General features: G+C 39.2%; 1 non-coding gene across 1 annotated transcript; it reads left to right on the top strand.

Moving 5' to 3' along the window:
- The first annotated feature begins 16,978 nt into the window (after nucleotides 1-16,978).
- On the top strand, nucleotides 16,979-17,085 carry LOC141413113 (U6 spliceosomal RNA). Its single transcript, XR_012437937.1, has one exon. It is a non-coding gene; the product is annotated as a U6 spliceosomal RNA (small nuclear RNA).
- The last annotated feature ends 1,767 nt before the right edge of the window (nucleotides 17,086-18,852 follow it).

Genomic DNA, 18,852 nt, shown 5'->3' with positions numbered 1-18,852 from the left:
TCAGACCACAAACTCTAAAGTTGACACAGGAAAGAGTAGGAAATACTCTGGAGTTAGTAGGTATAGGTAAGAACTTTCTCAACGAAACCCCAGTAGCACAGCAACTAAGAGATAGCATAGATAGCATAGAACTAAAAAGCTTCTGTTCATCAAAAGAAATGGTCTCTAAACTGAAGAGAACACCCACAGAATGGGAGAAAATATTTGCCAGCTACACATCAGAGAAAGGACTGATAACCAGAATATTTGGGAACTTAAAAAACTATATTTTCCCAAAACTAATGAACCAATAAAGAAATGGGCAAGTGAACTAAACAGAACTTTCTCAAAAGAAGAAATTCAAATGGCCAAAAAACACATGAAAAAATGCTCACCATCTCTAGCAATAAAAGAAATGCAAATTAAAACCACACTAAGATTCCACCTCACCCCTGTTAGAATAGCCATCATTAGCAACACCACCACCAACAGGTGTTGGTGAGGATGCAGGGAAAAAGGAACCCTCTTACACTGCTGGTGGGAATGTAAACTAGTACAACTACTCCGGAAAAAAATTTGGATGCTACTTAAATAGCTAAACATTGATCTACCATTTGATCCAGCAATACCACTCTTGGGGATATACCCAAAAGACTGTGACACAGGTTACTCCAGAGGCACCTGCACACCCATGTTTATTGTGGCACTATTCACAATAGCCAAGTTATGGAAACAGCCAAGATGCCCCACCACTGACGAATGGATTAAGAAAATGTGGTATCTATACACAGTGGAATTTTACGCAGCCATGAAGAAGAACGAAATGTTATCATTCGCTGGTAAATGGATAGAATTGGAGAACATCATTCTGAGTGAGGTTAGCCTGGCCCAAAAGACCAAAAATCGTATGTTCTCCCTCATATGTGGACATTAGATCAAGGGCAAACACAACAAGGGGATTGGACTTTGAGCACATGATAAAAGCGAGGGAGGGGTGAGGATAGGTAAGACACCTAAAAAATTAGCTAGCATTTGTTGCCCTTAACGCAGAGAAACTAAAGCAGATACCTTAAAAGTAACTGAGGCCAATAGGAAAAGGGGACCAGGAACTAGAGAAAAGGTTAGATCAAAAAGAATTAACCTAGAAGGTAGCACACATGCACAGGAAATTAATGTGAATCAACTCCCTGTTTGGCTATCCTTATCTCAACCAGCAAAAACCCTTGTTCCTTCCTATTATTGCTTATAATCTCTCTTCAACAAAATTAGAAATAAGGGCAAAATAGTTTCTGATGGGTATTGAGGGGATGTGGGGGAGAGGAAGGGAGTATGGGGGAGAGGGAGGAGGTGGAGTGGGTGGTAAGGGAGGGGGTGGGGGCAAGGGGGATAAATGTCCCAAGCCTTGTATGCACATATGAATAATAAAACAATAAAAAAAATCATATAAGGCAGACAGTTCTTAGCTGAACTGCCTACTTTGTCCCCTAAGTTGTAATTCTGCTTTGCTAATTAATTTACCTATTTATTTTTGGTGGTATTAGGGTTTGAATCATGGCTTTGGACTTGCTAGGCAGGTTCTATACTGCTTGAATCATGCCTCCAGCCCCTTTTGCTCTCTGGCCACTTTAAAAATACGGTCTCACTTTTTGCCCAGCTGGCCTGTACCGTGATCCTCCAATTTTTGGCTTCTCGTTGTTCCTGGGATAATGGGTGTGTACTACCATGCCTAGCTTTTTACTGTGGAGATGGGGTCTTTCTTTTTGCCTGAACTGGCCTTGGGCTAGCCTCGAGCCATGATCCTCCCAATCTCAGCCTCCTAAATAGCTGGGATTATAGGCATGATCTGCCAGAGAAGGGATACAAGTTTTGATCCTCTATTTATTTACAATCAAACAATAAAATTCATGGAAAACAACTTTAGCAAAAAAAAACCTGAGCAAGTTCAGAAAGACAGAGGTCACATGTTTTCTCTTTTTTTTTTTTCATTTTTCTTTTGTTATTCATATGTGCATACAAGGCTTGGTTTATTTCTCCCCCCTGCCCCCACCCCCTCCCTTACCACCCACTCCACCCCCTCCCGCTCCCCCCCTCAATACCCAGCAGAAACTATTTTGCCCTTATCTCTAATTTTGTTGTAGAGAGAGTATAAGCAATAATAGGAAGGAACAAGGGGTTTTGCTGGTTGAGATAAGGATAGCTATACAGGGCATTGACTCACATTGATTTCCTGTGCGTGGGTGTTACCTTCTAGGTTAATTCTTTTTAATCTAACCTTTTCTCTAGTTCCTGGTCCCCTTTTCCTATTGGCCTCAGTTGCTTTAAGGTATCTGCTTTAGTTTCTCTGCATTAAGGGCAACAAATGCTAGCTAGTTTTTTAGGTGTCTTACCTATCCTCACCCCTCCCTTGTGTGCTCTCGCTTTTATCATGTGCTCATAGTCCAATCCCCTTGTTGTGTTTGCCCTTGATCTAATGTCCACATATGAGGGAGAACATACGATTTTTGGTCTTTTGAGCCAGGCTAACCTCACTCAGAATGATGTTCTCCAATTCCATCCATTTACCAGCGAATGATAACATTTCGTTCTTCTTCATGGCTGCATAAAATTCCATTGTGTATAGATACCACATTTTCTTAATCCATTCGTCAGTGGTGGGGCATCTTGGCTGTTTCCATAACTTGGCTATTGTGAATAGTGCCGCAATAAACATGGATGTGCAGGTGCCTCTGGAGTAACAGTCTTTTGGGTATATCCCCAAGAGTGGTATTGCTGGATCAAATGGTAGATCGATGTCCAGCTTTTTAAGTAGCCTCCAAATTTTTTTCCAGAGTGGTTGTACTAGTCTACATTCCCACCAACAGTGTAAGAGGGTTCCTTTTTCCCCGCATCCTCGCCAACACCTGTTGGTGGTGGTGTTGCTGATGATGGCTATTCTAACAGGGGTGAGGTGGAATCTTAGTGTGGTTTTAATTTGCATTTCCTTTATTGCTAGAGATGGTGAGCATTTTTTCATGTGTTTTCTGGCCATTTGAATTTCTTCTTTTGAGAAAGTTCTGTTTAGTTCACCTGCCCATTTCTTTATTGGTTCATTAGTTTTGGGAGAATTTAGTTTTTTAAGTTCCCTGTATATTCTGGTTATCAGTCCTTTGTCTGATGTATAGTTGGCAAATATTTTCTCCCACTCTGTGGGTGTTCTACATGTTTTCTCTTATATGTGGTTGATACAAATACAAGCATTTTATATATATATATAAAATATGTGTATATGTATGTATATATAACATGTTTCCAATATTGGAGCTGTTAGGATAGAAGACTGGGGAGGGAGGGAAAGAAGAAGAACAGAATGATAGAGAATGAATAATACTGAAATATATTACATCTGTGTAGGAACAAGATATGATGAAATGTACTGAAAACTATAGAATAATAGGGGATGGGGGAAACGGTAAGAAAGAGTAACAGAAGGGGTTAGACTGATTTAAGTACAATATATTTACAGGTAAAATACCAAGGCAAAAGCCATTGTACAATGAACAGACACACAATGAAGGGCAGGAATGCAGAACAGGTTATGTTAAGGGGAGGGCACTAGTGGTAAGGGGAAGGTAAAGTGAAGAGGGTAAAGGAGGTGAAAATGGTTGATATATTTGCTACACATGTATGAATATGGAACATTGAAGCCTGCCAAAGTCATTTTAAGAATGGGGAGGAGGAAGGAGACTAGGGGTGGGGGATGAACCAAACTGGGATACATTGTACACATTTATGGAAGTGTCACAATGGAAACCTCCTGTTCAACTATTATATACTAATACAAATGTTAAAAAAAAAAAAAGAAACTTGAGCATATTTTAAGATAGTAGGACATCACCTACAGGACAGGCAGAATTAAACTAAAGAATGGACTCCAGGCTATAGAATAAGTTTCCCCTCTTGAACATACAACTGCTTCATTTTGTAACAACTACAATCCTGTTAGTTCAATGGAAATGCCACATTCTCAGCAACCCTCACTGCCTGAGCTCAATCAGCTATCCAGAGTCCTGACAGAGAACAAGACTTTGATCCCTGAGTGCCTCATCACCCTGACATCAGGAAGCAGCCAGATCAATCTTGTTGTTCACACCCGAGGGAATTCAGGGTTCTGAGCTCTTGAAGGGGGAAGTATAGGTGGGCCTGAACAGGAGCAGGAAATTCCCCATGCTACAAAATGCCATTCTAAAACTCCTGATGGCCCACAATCTGGACCAAATTAAGATAATGGCATACTATATCTTCTTTTCGGTGCTCATTCCATATCAAGCTCAGGTATGTTCCTAGAAGGCATAATTGAGGCAGGATAGAATGATAAGGTGACAGGGAAATTAAAAATGATTTTAAAAGGGCAGATTCTGGAAATAAAACGCAACCAGGAAACTTTCTTCCCATCATCCTCCCTTTTTTTAATAACTAAATTAGTTAATCTCCCTTCCTGCCTCCTTCCTTCCCTTCTTTGAGGTATCAAAAAAGTTGTGATCTCCTTGAATAAGTAGACACAGAATAAAAGTCATGCTTGCCTTCTTTTTTTAAATTTTGTACTGTCTGGCAAGTGGATGCCCTCAATATTACATCTGTTGTCCCCGTGTTTTGAGTAATAACAAATTCACCCAAAGCCCCTTTATCCTGTTGATAAAGAAAGTCTTTTGTGATAGTTTCTATAACTGAAATAGGTAGGACATTGTGGGGGGTTGGGTGAGAAAATTAAGTCATGGCGCAAAATATTTTATGCGTTATTTCATGAAGTGGAATTAACTCCCAGAATTTTTTTATTGATTCTGTGCATAAAGCATTTGTGCTTATAATCAGGAGTTAGAGAAATAGAACCTTTTTGGCTCTTTAGAGCCAAGGTCATTTGAAATTACATTTTGTAGGCAATCTTTCAGAAGAACTAGTCAATGTATTTGCTTTTTAAAAAAATATATAGCTTCAATAAAAATTCATATTTGACTTCTATGGTTTCATCAGTTTTCCATCAGTGACGTGATCTATTGATTTTTCCAATATAAATATTTGTACTCATCACACTGTAAAATTTATTTTAGAAAAGAATGCCATTTCATTATATAGAACATTTATTTATTTATTTATTTATTTTTGGAGCCTAGTTATGCAAAAACTGAATGTATTTTAACTCAATCATCGTCAAAGACTGCTGAGGTTGAGGAGAGAGTGATAAGATGACAGTGTCTTTCCTTTTTAAAAAATTTCTCTCTCTCAAAGTGATGCATTGTTATGATAGAAAAATGTAGAAATACAGAAAGGATAAAGATGTTTTGTTGGAGTTAGCCATAAACACCAACTCTGACTAGTTTATGCAGAAAGGAATTTATGGATATAGTATCAGGGAACACAGAATCCAGGATTGGCTGGAGACCCAGGGTGAAAATGAGTGAACTGACACCAGCATTGTTTAAGAATGTCTGTCTATAAGAACAATAGCAGTAAGAGTTATCTTTGGGAGAAAAAAAAAATAGCAAGAGAAAGTATATCAGCAGAAAGGTCTTGTCAGCAGTGTAGTAAATACTACTTACAGTGAGTATTTTTGATCACTCTTATTGTAGGATGGCTCAGATAGAGAGACAGGGCACCAAACCTTTTGGGAAGCGAGTTTATGAAGCAAACCAGCAGCAATTCAGCAGACTCGAGTCCAAAGGCTGAGCCCCAGGAACAAAGAGGGCTTTGCTTATATTCCATTTACAGCAGGTTACAGAAATGGAGGGTATGGCTTGTCCCATACATGGTCACATGCTGTTTCATTGACCACTTTAACTTCTGGGGCAAGGTGATACTTCTCTGGTCTCTAGGTAACATTCCCCAACTCCGTTTTTTTGTTGTTGTTGTTTCACTGTAGCATTCATTATCTCCCTTCCCCCTCCCTGCCTTCCTGCCACATTATAGCCTTGGGATGTTAGCTCAAGTTTCAAAATAGCAGGAAAAACACTTGATTTTCTAATGCATAGGTCACATGGTCATATAATAACTGTGCCATAGAGAGGAAATGGTGGATCTAGCCCCATCACCTTTCTTTGTGGCACTACCTCCTGTTAAGATTGCATACAAACCTGGCACAGTGACTCATACCTGTAAACCTAGATACTTGAGAGGCTGAGATCAGGAGGATCGTAGTTCGAGGCTAGCCCAGGCAAATAGTTTGTGAGACTCCATCTCCAAAATAACCAGAGCAAAATGGACTGACTGTGTGGCTCAAACAGTAGAGCACCTGTTTTGCAAGTATGAAGCCTTGAGTTCAAAGCCCAGTCCCATTAAAAAAAAAAAAAAAAGACTGCATACAGTGTACCGGCCAGATTCCAATCCCTGGATCCAAACTGGAGGCAAACCTTTCAGTGTCCTCTCACCCTCTCACATACCCAATATACAATTTATTTATGGGCAGTCAGTCATTCTCCAGTCTGCTGAAATTGTTGCCTCCACATGAAGACCTTTCCTGGCCTTTCTAGTATGTTACCTTGATATTCTCTCTTACAGCATCTCATTTAGTCTTTCCATTCCACAAATTACAATGTGTAATTATTTTATTTGTTTGCTTACTCATTATCTGTCTCCTCCCAATCAAATATAGTCCCCAAGAGGAAACTGGTCTAACTTGTTCACTATTACATCTCCAACAAATGGCACTCCACGGCATATAATAGGTTCTCCATATATATTTTCTGAATGGATGCAAAATAAAACACTGTCACAAAGCAGGTGCTCTACTGTGTGAGATAGTCTCCAGTCCCTTTTGCTCTGGTTATTTTGGAGATGGGGTCTTGCAAACTATTTGTCCAGTCTGGCCTCAAGCAGAGATCCTCCCAATCTCAGCCTCTCAAGTAGCTAGAATTTACAGAATTTACACCAGTGCCCAGCTTAGGTAATTTATAAATAACAAACATTTATTTCCCACAGTTATGGAGGCTGGAAGATCCAAGATCAAAATGCCAGCAGATTCAGTGTTTGGTGAGGGTGCCTTTTCTGGTTCATAGATGGTACCTTCTAGCTATGTCCTCACGTGGCAGAAGGGGACAAACAACTCCCTCACAGCTTTTGTAAGGTCACTAATTTGAGGCTGGGGATGTCGTTTAATGGCAAAGCACTTGCCTAATATGTGCAAGGCCCTGGGCTCCATCTGTAGCACTGTATACATGATTATCACCACCACCACCAGCTTCATCATGCCCCTATTCCCATTCACGAGGGCTCTGCAGTTATGATTTAATTACCTCCTAAAAGTGTCACCATATCATGTTGGTGATTAAGTTTAAACATGAATTTGATGTGTGGGGGCACAGTTAGATCACAACACCTCAGGAATGAGGAAATTCAAAGACCTATCACACAGAATAAGGAATAGGGAGATGCCTATAATGAATTGCCCCCAAAAGGTAGTGTTAGAGAAAGGGACAGTGCCAATTGACACTGTTGTTCAGCTAATTTTTTTTTTTTTTTGTAGGAGTGGTGTTTGAGCTCAGGACTTTACGCTTGCAAAGCAGGTGCTCTACCACTTGAGCTACACTGTTGGCTGAGAGGAATGAACGCTATAGAAAGGTTGGGAAGGTCAAGGTGGGAAAGTTGGAGGGAAGATCACATTGAAAAGGTGAGGGTGAAGAAGAGAAAGCCATGTTCCCAAGAAGGAAGAAGACCTATTTACTTCATGGAGGAAAGAAATGTCTGCAAGCAGTATTTAGAGCCCTGTTGTGTTCCACCCCTGCCCCCACCTTTCTGTTGTGGAGAATCAGGTGAAGTGATCTAGAAGGCATCACCAAACCTACCCACTATCGGTCTCTTCAGCATCCACCAGCCTCCTCCTGCATCCCACCCAGATTAGCCGGAAAAATGCCAGAACATTTATAGTCCTTAAAAGCCCATTTTTTTCTTGTGACAGGTAAAAGTGTACTTCCTGCCTCATTCATTGTATGTTTACTATACATGCACTATAACTGGAAACAATTCTTTTATTATAATTTAAACATCCTAGTAAATACTCAAATTATTAGTGTAATTGCCAGAGATCACGTATTAACTAAAATTTGTAATCCATATCAGTATTAGGTGCATTTTGCACAAATATAATTATTATGGCAATTTTTAGTACTGTGGCAATAAAAACTTCACAAGTTTCAACTTCTATAATCTATATTTATAAGCGATGGGTTCCAATCAACCCAGAGAGCTTAAAAATAACTAACGTATGGTGTCAGACACTGTCCTATTCATATTTGACTCTAACTGTCTGAAAGTGTCCTCTGAAGCAAATGTTACTATCATTCCTATTTTACAAAACAAGAAGAGATCTTCACTCCTTACTGGTCATATATCCAGTAAGAGGAGCAGCCAGAATTTGAATCTGTTGGCAATAATGGCGCAGATAGGTTTCAGTTCTTACTGTACCCTTAAGCTTCTGTTTTCCAGGGTCACAGTCCTGCCTCAAGTCTAGCTTGAATCCTCCTTCTGCCCCAACCTCCAATCAGCATGAACCATAAGATCCTAACCAATCAGATCATGCTGAGTCTCACTAAGGGGTATTTAAGCCCCTACCTCTCTCTCCCTCTCTCTCTTGGCTCTCTCTGCTCTCTCCCTCTCCCATCCGGCAATAAAGAATCTCTTGGCCAGATCACTTATCTCCACGGGGTCACTTTTGGGTCCTATATTTCCTTACAGAATCCATGCAATCTGCCTTCAGAGTTCACTCTCCCACCCGTAAGGATGCCAACTCTAAACTTAAATAAAGTACATTTTGTCATAATGTGTGCATAGATACTTCTTTAGGTGGACTTACACATGTTTGTGCTAAAATTACAACAATTTTTGTTTGGTCACTATAAAATAATGGCATAAATGTAATTGACTTGTGAAAATGTAAATAATATATACTTACAAGAAGTAAAAACCACAGAAGGTATGAAGGAGAATCTAACCACTTCCCTGCCAGTCCTCACTGCACTGGACCCCTAAAGGATGATTGTTAACCTCGTGGGGCGTCTCCTTCCACAGCATTCTTCATGTTTCTACCCAGGGTTTCCTTCTGGCTTCTCCTCCTTCCTTTCACAAGAAGACGTTTGTACCACAGGCCTCTGTGGTTTGCCTTTTTCCACTTCTTTGGTACTATGAGGTATATTTCACCTTAGTGAAGTTGTAAATTTCAGAAAAATGGGAGTCTTGCCCACCTAACCTGAGGTTTTTTTGGTGGTACTAGGGTTTGAAGTCAGGGCCTTATGCTTGGCAGGTGGGTGCTTTACCATTTAAGTCACTCCACCAAGCCTGTTTTGTGTTGGGTATTTTTCAAGACAGAGTTTCACGAGCTATTAGCCTAGGCTGGCTTTGAACCATGATCCTCCTGATCTCTGCCCCCTGAGTAGCTAGAATTATAGGCATGAGCCACTGGTGTCCAGCAATAGCTGGTTTTTGTTTGTTTTTCTGCTGTTCTGGGGTTTAAACTCAGGGCCTGCACCTTGAGCCACTCCACCAGTCCTTTTTTGTGATGGGTTTTTTTCAAGACAGTGTCTCACAAACTATTTGCCTTGTCTGGCTTTGAACCAAGATCTTCCTGATTTCTGCCTCCTGAGTAGCTAGGAGTATGGGTATGAGCCACTGGTGCCCAGCAACAGTTAAGTTTTTAAGTGGTAGTCTTATAGGGCTGAAATAACCCTATGATCATTGCACAAGAGATACTGTAACTTTACAGAGCTGAGGACATCACTGTGACACAGTGTAAATGTAAAACCTCTGGAATTGTCCCTTTGGTACATTTTGTTTCACCTATAATTGTTAACAGGAAAATCCATAAAGCAAAGGCATTTGTGTACTTCTCTTTGACACACAGGCCCCTGGGCTGTGGTGTGGAGCTAATGTCCACAAAGCCAGCCTGACGGTGGTGTCCACTAGCGGAGGGGCGGAAAGTATTCATTAGCTTACCACTTGGTCATTTTTACTGACTACTGATAATGCTTTTGTTACTTTCAAAATGCTCATTCTAATGACATTTAAGGAAAGTGTAATATTTGATTCTTAAAGGTAATTTGTAACTTGAATGGCAAGGCAAAGCCTCCAATCTCCTTTACTGGCAGAGGTTGGAGGCCTGTGAACCACTGGAGCTTAGTAAAATATTGGCAGAGAGATGCTGCTGCCGCCTTATGCACAAAGGAATCCCAAGATTTCTTGGACTGGCGGGCCTCCTTAGTTCCCCTGTCCGAGACAGCATTTTTTTTTCTTTTCCTTTTTTATTTTTTGCAGTACTGGGGCTTGAGCTCAAGGCCTACACCCTTGAGCCACTCCACCAGCTCTCCTGATCTCTGCCTCCTGAGTAACTAGGATTATGGAGGCATGGGTTCCTGGCCTTAGAAAGTTTTCTCTATCATCTTTGCAGTAATTTTTTTTTCTGATGCTTTCAGATGGTGGTTTGTTTGTTTTTTCTTTTTTTGGTGGGACTGAGATTTCTACTCAGGGCCTCATGCTTGCTTGCAACACAGGCACTTTACTACTTGAGCCACACCTCTAGTCCATTTTGCCCTGGTTATTTTGGAGATGGGGGTCTCACCAACTATTTGCCCAGGATGTCCTTAAACCATGATCCTCCCAACTTCAGCCTTCCAAGAAGCTGGGAGTATAGTCGTGAACCATCAGTGCCTTGCTCAGATGAAAAGATTTTAAATTTTGATCCCATTTTATTCATTTAATTTCCTTCAATGAACTTACTATCAAAGTACTTGAAGATTTCTGTTTTTCTATTACTAGGCCTTCCTGTCCCTAGGACTTTAAAAAATTGTGGTAAAGCACATGTAACATAAATATACCATCTTAACTGTTTTTGGGTGTATTGTACTTTAGTATTAAGTACAGACACATTGTTGTGCAATCATCACCGCCATCTATTTTTAGAACTGTTCATCTTGCAAAACTAAAACTTTGGCCCCCAAAAATAATTTCCATTTTCTCCTTACTTCAGCACCTAGCAAAGAGCAGTCTACTTTTAGTGTCTATCTGATTCTGTCTAGAAGTGGACTATTCTAGGTACCTCATGTAAGTGGAATCATATACTTTTTTTTTTTTTGTGACAGGCTTGCTTCACTTAGTGTAAATCTTGAGGCTGGGACGAGGAGGCTAACTGCATAGATGGGAGATATGAGGTAAAGGAAATGAGACTCAGGCCAGTCTCCTTTTCTTTGGCAGCCAATTCATCCCTCTTTTTTGTTTTGTGTTGTGTCTCTCTCCTCCCACACATTCCCTCATCCCCAGCTAATTAAACTCAAGCCTCCTCATCCTCTGCATTCCCTCTACTGCAAGCTTTACATTTTAAAGGAACTGCCTTTGAAATGCTGGCAGGGCTGAAGGATGACCCCAGGTACTACTCCTAGGTGGGGGGGAAAAGCCAAAATTTTCTTCTAAGGAATTGAATGATTGAAGATTTGCATCTTGGAAAGGTTACCAAGTCCCATTCTCTACTATGGGCATAAAATATAGTAGGCAGTGATGGATAAGCCCATCTTAGTTTATTTTCAAGAAGTTTCTTATAGAAGAAAAAAATTATCTATGGAATTTGATAATAGTTTCCATGTAATAAGTGATAGCATGATGTCAAAAATTGTATTTGGAGCTGCACATACAATATTTTGAATTAGCACAACATGCTTGAAAGATGGTTAATATTATTATTTATGTCCTTTGGATGATTACATTGAATATTTTGGAAAGTTAAATAACTTGCCCAAGCTTTACAGGGTAGGAGTTGAGATTGAACTTAGGCTCATAAGATATCAAAATTATACTCACTACTCTTTTTTTTTTTAATAGAAAGTAGTGGGGTTTGAACTCAGGACCTCACACTTGCTAGGCAGGAGCTCTACCACTAGAGTCACTTCTCCAGCCCTTTTTGTATTGGGTATTTTCAAGATAGGGTCTTGCAAACTATTTGTCCAGGTTGACTTGGAATCACAATCCTCCTCATGTCTACCTAGTACTGGTGTGAGCCACTAATGCCCAACAGTGCTGGTTATTTTGTTTTTTTGTTTTGGTGGTACTGGGGTTTGAACTCAGGGCTTCATGCTTGCTAGGCAAGCTACTCAGGAGGCATCAGGAGAATCTTAGTTTGAAGCCAGCCTGGGCAAATAGTTTGCAAGATCCTGTCTCGAAAAAACCCATCACAAAAAAGAGCTGGCTCAAGGAGTAGGCCCTGTGTGATGTCATGTTCAATGTCCAGATGGTTATTTTCATTAGGGTTTTTAAATAATGATATTATAACTCTATCTTTCCTTCATTTATTAGCTGGACTACTTCTGATCACAGATTACTGTTTGATTTTCCATTGGTACAATTTGTACAGAACAGGCTGAAAAATAATTATTCTTTCCTCTTATTTGTCAGCACACTCCAACAGAGATGATTTTTGTTTTAAAAAATATAATATTTGCCAGAAAATGATGGCTTATGCCTGTAATTCTAGCTATTCAGGAGGCAGAGATCAGAAGGATCACAGTTTAAAGCCAGCCCAGGCAAACAGCTGCTCAAGACCCTATCTCGCTGATGGAGTGGTTCAAGGTGAAGGCCCTCAGTTCAAGCCCCAGAGCTACTTTAAAAAAAAAATATGTATATATATGTATATATATATATATATCATTAACTCATGGATTTAAATATATTTTGTGTTATTCATTATTCAACTGTTCAACAAAAGGAGTTCATTAAATAAATTGTAGTATATCTACACAATGGAATAGTAGTATATAACCACTAAAAATGGTAGTGTAGATGTGTATTTATTCATCTGAAAGTTATTCATGTTACTTTACTTAAAACCTGTTTTTTTTTTAAATCCAGTATGGTTTTATTTTATTTTTTTTTTTGGGGGGGTTATTTAGATTCTTTTTTTTTTTTTTTCATTTTTCTTTTATTATTCATATGTGCATACAAGGCTTGGTTCATTTCTCCCCCCTGCCCCCACCCCCTCCCTTACCACCCACTCCACCCCCTCCCGCTCCCCCCCCTCAATACCCAGCAGAAACTATTTTGCCCTTATCTCTAATTTTGTTGTAGAGAGAGTATAAGCAGTAATAGGAAGGAACAAGGGGTTTTGCTGGTTGAGATAAGGATAGCTATACAGGGCATTGACTCTCATTGATTTCCTGTGTGTGGGTGTTACCTTCTAGGTTAATTCTTTTTGATCTAACCTTTTCTCTAGTACCTGTTCCCCTTTTCCTATTGGCCTCAGTTGCTTTAAGGTATCTGCTTTAGTTTCTCTGCATTAAGGGCAACAAATGCTAGCTAGTTTTTTAGGTGTCTTACCTATCCTCACCCCTCCCTTGTGTGCTCTCGCTTTTATCATGTGCTCATAGTCCAATCCCCTTGTTGTGTTTGCCCTTGATCTAATGTCCACATATGAGGGAGAACATACGATTTTTGGTCTTTTGGGCCAGGCTAACCTCACTCAGAATGATGTTCTCCAGTTCCATCCATTTACCAGCGAATGATAACATTTCGTTCTTCTTCATGGCTGCATAGAATTCCATTGTGTATAGATACCACATTTTCTTAATCCATTCATCTGTGCTGGGGCATCTTGGCTGTTTCCATAACTTGGCTATTGTGAATAGTGCCTCAATAAACATGGATGTGCAGGTGCCTCTGGAGTAACAGTCTTTTGGGTATATCCCCAAGAGTGGTATTGGTGGATCAAATGGTAGATCGATGTCCAGCTTTTTAAGTAGCCTCCAAATTTTTTTCCAGAGTGGTTGTACTAGTCTACATTCCCACCAACAGTGTAAGAGGGTTCCTTTTTCCCCCGCATCCTCGCCAACACCTGTTGTTGGTGGTGTTGCTGATGATGGCTATTCTAACAGGGGTGAGGTGGAATCTTAGTGTGGTTTTAATTTGCATTTCCTTTATTGCTAAAGATGGTGAGCATTTTTTCATGTGTTTTCTGGCCATTTGAATTTCTTCTTTTGAGAAAGTTCTGTTTAGTTCACATGCCCATTTCTTTATTGGTTCATTAGTTTTGGGAGAATTTAGTTTTTTAAGTTCCCTGTATATTCTGGTTATCAGTCCTTTGTCTGATGTGTAGCTGGCAAATATTTTCTCCCACTCTGTGGGTGTTCTCTTCAGTTTAGAGACCATTTCTTTTGATGAACAGAAGCTTTTTAGTTTTATGAGGTCCCATTTATCTATGCTATCTCTTAGTTGCTGTGCTGCTGGGGTTTCATTAAAACCTGTTTAAAAACTGTTAAATATATGCCATGGTACCAAATACAATACAGTGACAAGTTTCCCTTCTATCTTTGTTCCTAAGCCACCCAAATTCCTTTCTAGGAGTATGCTAGTTTTGAGTATCCTTTATTCTTCCAGAGATTTGTAGAGCTGATAGCTTACCTGTCATGCATTGGTATGGCCATATCAGTTGTTAAAATAATGAAACACTTCTATAAGGTTGTTCCATAGTCATTTTCATGAGCTCCCTCTTTCTTCCTTGGCACTGACCTCTCTGCTGTCCCTCAGACCTTGCTGTGACCTACTAACTGAAGGGTTAAGGTATAACAGGGGATATACAGGGTCCTGCTTAAGCTACACAAAATGTCACTGGCCTTTGCCTGTCCCGTACAGTTACAGATATTTTAAATATGATCCATGAAAATTTCTATACCTATATTACCAAATTATTAAGGATGGAAGGTACGAATGTATATATAATTAATATTGTAAAAATTAAATTTTTGTAAAATAAAATGTATATATAGATAGATGAATATTTTTGAAAGTGATAGTAAAGTTTATAAGGAAAGGAATACATTTTCAATAGTCCGAAAGTGGGTTATCTCTAGAAAGAGAAACAAAATGACTATGTTCTATGTACACTGATATATACCTAGCATTTAAAGTAACTTCTCTGGTGGGATAATTTGAATGGTCTTGTTTTCTCTTCTTAATCTTAACTGAATTTCCAGATTTTTCTGTAATGAGCAAATTATTTGCACAGCAAAATATAGAAATGTACTTCTAAGCTGGTTTTAGTTCTGAAAAAAAATCTAAGTAATATTTTTCAACAGCTCCATCTGCTGGCTACTGAATGTAGCTAATTTAAAAATATTACCAAGTTTTGTTTTTACTAAATGGCATAGCCAGAAGGAAAGAAATTCCTGTATTGTAATGAAGGATGCTTCTTACACACAGATGAAGACTAAATAATAGGAATCAAGTTAATTTATCTGGATACAGACAGTTCAGTATTGAGTGGGCTATTTCCAAAACTGATATTGTTTTGGTGTTTGGGGTTATCTTACACTGCAATGATGATTTTGGTTACTTATGTCAAAATAAATACTATTTATTAGTGATTGCATGAGTATATGTGAAGTAAAATCATTTTGCTGGAATCCATGTGTCTTTGCAGAAATATTCAGAACTACAAACTACATTGCACTTTGTCATTTTTTTTACTTTTCAAGAAATTGCTCTTGGTTCCACATATGTCTATTATTTCCTGAATTTGAACTGATGATAAATGCTAAATACTGGTGTTTACAAATATAATGCTGAGTAAAAATCTCTCTTTGGATGGTAACGCAAGGCATGATAGTCTGTGTAAAAATCTATTGGAAGTCTATTAGTGGAACTCTTAAAAAAATAAGGTTGCAAGCATGGTGGCTTAAATCTGCAATCCTGGCTACTCAAGAGGTGGAGGTCAAGAAAATCTGAGTTTGAGGCCATCCCAGGCAAAAAGCTAGTGAGACCTTCTGTCTCAAAAACAAGCCTGGCTGGATGCCGGTAGCTCATGCCTGTAATCCTAGCTGCTCAGGAGGCAGAGATCAGGAGGATCGTGGTTTGAAGCCAGCCTGGGCAAATAGTACAGGAAACCCTACCTTGAAAAAACCCATCACAAAAAAAAAAAAAACTGGTGGCATGGCTCAAGTTGTAGGCCCTGAGTTCAAACCCCAGTACTGTGAAAAAAAAAAAAAAAGTCTGGAATGGTAGCACACACCTGTGATCCAAGCTATGTGAGAGATGGAAGTAGGAGAATCTTTGCGTACGCCAGCAAAAATGCAAGACTGAATAAAAAAAAAAAAACTATAGCAAAAAAGAGTAGGGGTGTGGCTCAACTGGTAGAATTCCTGACTAGCAAGTGTGAGGACCTGAACTCAAACTACAGTACTACTACACACACAAGTCTATTCTAAACAAAATATGTAACAATAAATTTGAAGGAACACATTGAGGGGTCATTATGCTCTGCTTTTGTGTGTGTGTGTGTGTGTGTGTGTGTGTGTGTGTGTGTTACTGGGGTTGAACTCAGAGCTTCATACTTGTATACTCCACCACTTGAGCCACACCTCCAGTCCATTTTCATTTGTTCTGGTTATTTTGCAGATGGGTGTCTTACCAACTAGGCCCAGACTGGCCTTGAGCTGCTACCCTGATCTCAACCTCCCAAGTAGTTAGGATTACAGGCATGAGCCACCCACTAGTGCCTGGCTCTTCTCTTAAGGTTCCATTTTTCTGCTGTTCTGAGTACATACTCATAATATTTACTTGACACTTACATGGCCTTTATTTTTTAAAAAAAATGTTCAAATACATTTGTGAGGTAGAATGGGATTTTAGAATTACTTTCTCCTAGTTGTCTGTCCCTGTACAAACCACTTAGGTAAGTCTCAGTTTCCTTATGACAAAGGAGATCCCAAGACTCTCAAAGTCTTTTCAGGCATCTTTCTGACAAGCTTTCCTAATTATCTCTAAAAGCAGTAAGCAAACTGATAATAAATTTTGAAGGCCACTATTAAGTAGCTAAAGACTATTAGATGAGTTAGGGACATAGGTCAAATGGTAGAGTGCTTCCTGGCATGCACTAGGCCCTGGGTTCAATTCCCTGATACCAAAAAAAAAAAAAAAGGAAAAATAAGAAAAAGACAAAGATGATGCTCATTGCATTTTATGTAAGAAATTAAACTAGCTTGATTCTACTAAAAAGAAAGTTTCAGTGCTTGCTTTGGCAGCACATATACTTAAATTGGATCGATATACAGAAGATCAGCACGGCCCCTGTGCAAGGATGACACACAAACTCGTGAAACGTTCCATATTTAAAAAAAAGAAAAGAAAGTTTTCAGCTGGGCACCCCCCGTGGATCTCCAGCTATTCAGGGGGTAGAGATCGGGAGGATCACAGTTCAAAGCCAGCCCCAGGCATATAGTTTCAGATATTGTATCTCAAAAAAAACCCATCACAAAGCAAGACTGGTGGAGTGGCTCAAGCAGTAATAGTACCTGCCTAGCAAGTGTGAGGCACTCAGTTCAAACACCAGTACTGCCAGGGGGAAAAAAAAAGTTTCCCCTCCACAACGGGAAGAAGTGATGAGAACTTGTAAAAGAACAGACTTATCAAATATGAGTTCATATAGCATCCATATTCCATTTGGGGAGGAGATTAAGTTCTTGAAACAGAATTGGGAAAGTGTCCCTTATTTTCTCTCTTTTTAACAGACATGAGGTAAAATTTTCCTATAATTGTAAATAGCATAGGTGGTGGGACTAGGGAAATAGCAAATTAAGATGCATGGTAGTTAAATTTATGCAGAAAGCAAGTCACAGGCCAAAGGCTCTTGGATTTGGAGGGAAGGGAAAACATAAAGGGTAGTGAGAAATAAAAATGGCTAAGTTAAATAAAGGAGTCTGCTTTAATAGGCAGATCTAGGTCCCCACACGGCCTCAGATCTTGCCACCAGCAGCGGAAGCTGCCCTTATAGTTGACAATTCACCAGAATCACAATAAAAATACAAATAAGTGATTCGGTCTGGAGTCATTTTTATCTGATTCAGTTGTCTGGTCAGATTGCTCTATTATTCATTGTTTCTAGCAACACATAAAGAAATTGCATTCTCAGGCTGGGTGCATGGCTCAAGTAGTAGAGCACTGCTCTAGCAGGTACAAGGCCCTGAGTTCAAATCCAGTCAGTACTGCAAAAAAAAATTTGCATTCTAAATAAAAATGTATTAAAGAACCTCATGTAATAACAATAACAAGGATGATGTTTATAGTAAAGTTAACTGCTTGCTGAGAACTATGGCTAATGCTATCGGCTATTCATAATAGAATTTAAACTAATGCTCGTTTGCTGTCTTACATGTCTGAACCATAGCATACTTGATATAAATATGAAATCTAAAGTCATTGTTCCATCACAAAATAAAAGTGTGAAAAGAAATATATACGTAGGCATATATATTTTATGTAAAATACTGTACGTGCATATATACTATATACAGATATACATTAATGTATATATATATGTAAATGCATGCTAGTATTAACATAAGCTTTAACAAGCTTCAACAGTTGCAAAAACACCTGATGAAATCGTTAGTTATTTGTTACAAGTTGTTAAATAATGGCCTGTTGGTGGGGGATTCCAGAGTTCACCCTTGTGATGTCTAGTAGGAAGCCATGAGCCACATGTGCACCTGAAACATGGCTAGTGTGAACTGAGATGTGCTGTAAATACAATAATTGCATTATGAACAAAAGACCACAAAATAGCTCATTAATAATATTGATTGATTGCATGAGGAAATGACAATATTTTAAATATTCAGTATTGCATAAAATATTAAAATTAACTTGCTTGGTTTCTTTTTACTTAAAAAATGAGAAAACTGCCAGGTGCTGGTGGCTCATGCCTGTAATCCTAGCTACTTTGGAGGCTGAGATTGGGAGGATTGTGGTTCAAGGCTAGCCCAGGCAAATACTTCATGAGTCCCGCATCTCCAAAATTACCAGAGCAAAATAGACTGGAGGTGTGGCTCAAGTGGTAGAGTGCCTGCTTTGCAAGTGTGAAGCCCTGAGTTCAAACCCCAA

The sequence above is a fragment of the Castor canadensis genome, chromosome 10 (assembly GCF_047511655.1).
Source record: "Castor canadensis chromosome 10, mCasCan1.hap1v2, whole genome shotgun sequence".
Taxonomy (NCBI): Eukaryota; Metazoa; Chordata; class Mammalia; order Rodentia; family Castoridae; genus Castor; species Castor canadensis.
Note: the sequence above shows the minus strand (reverse complement) of the source record. Positions and strands in the feature narration are given on the sequence as shown.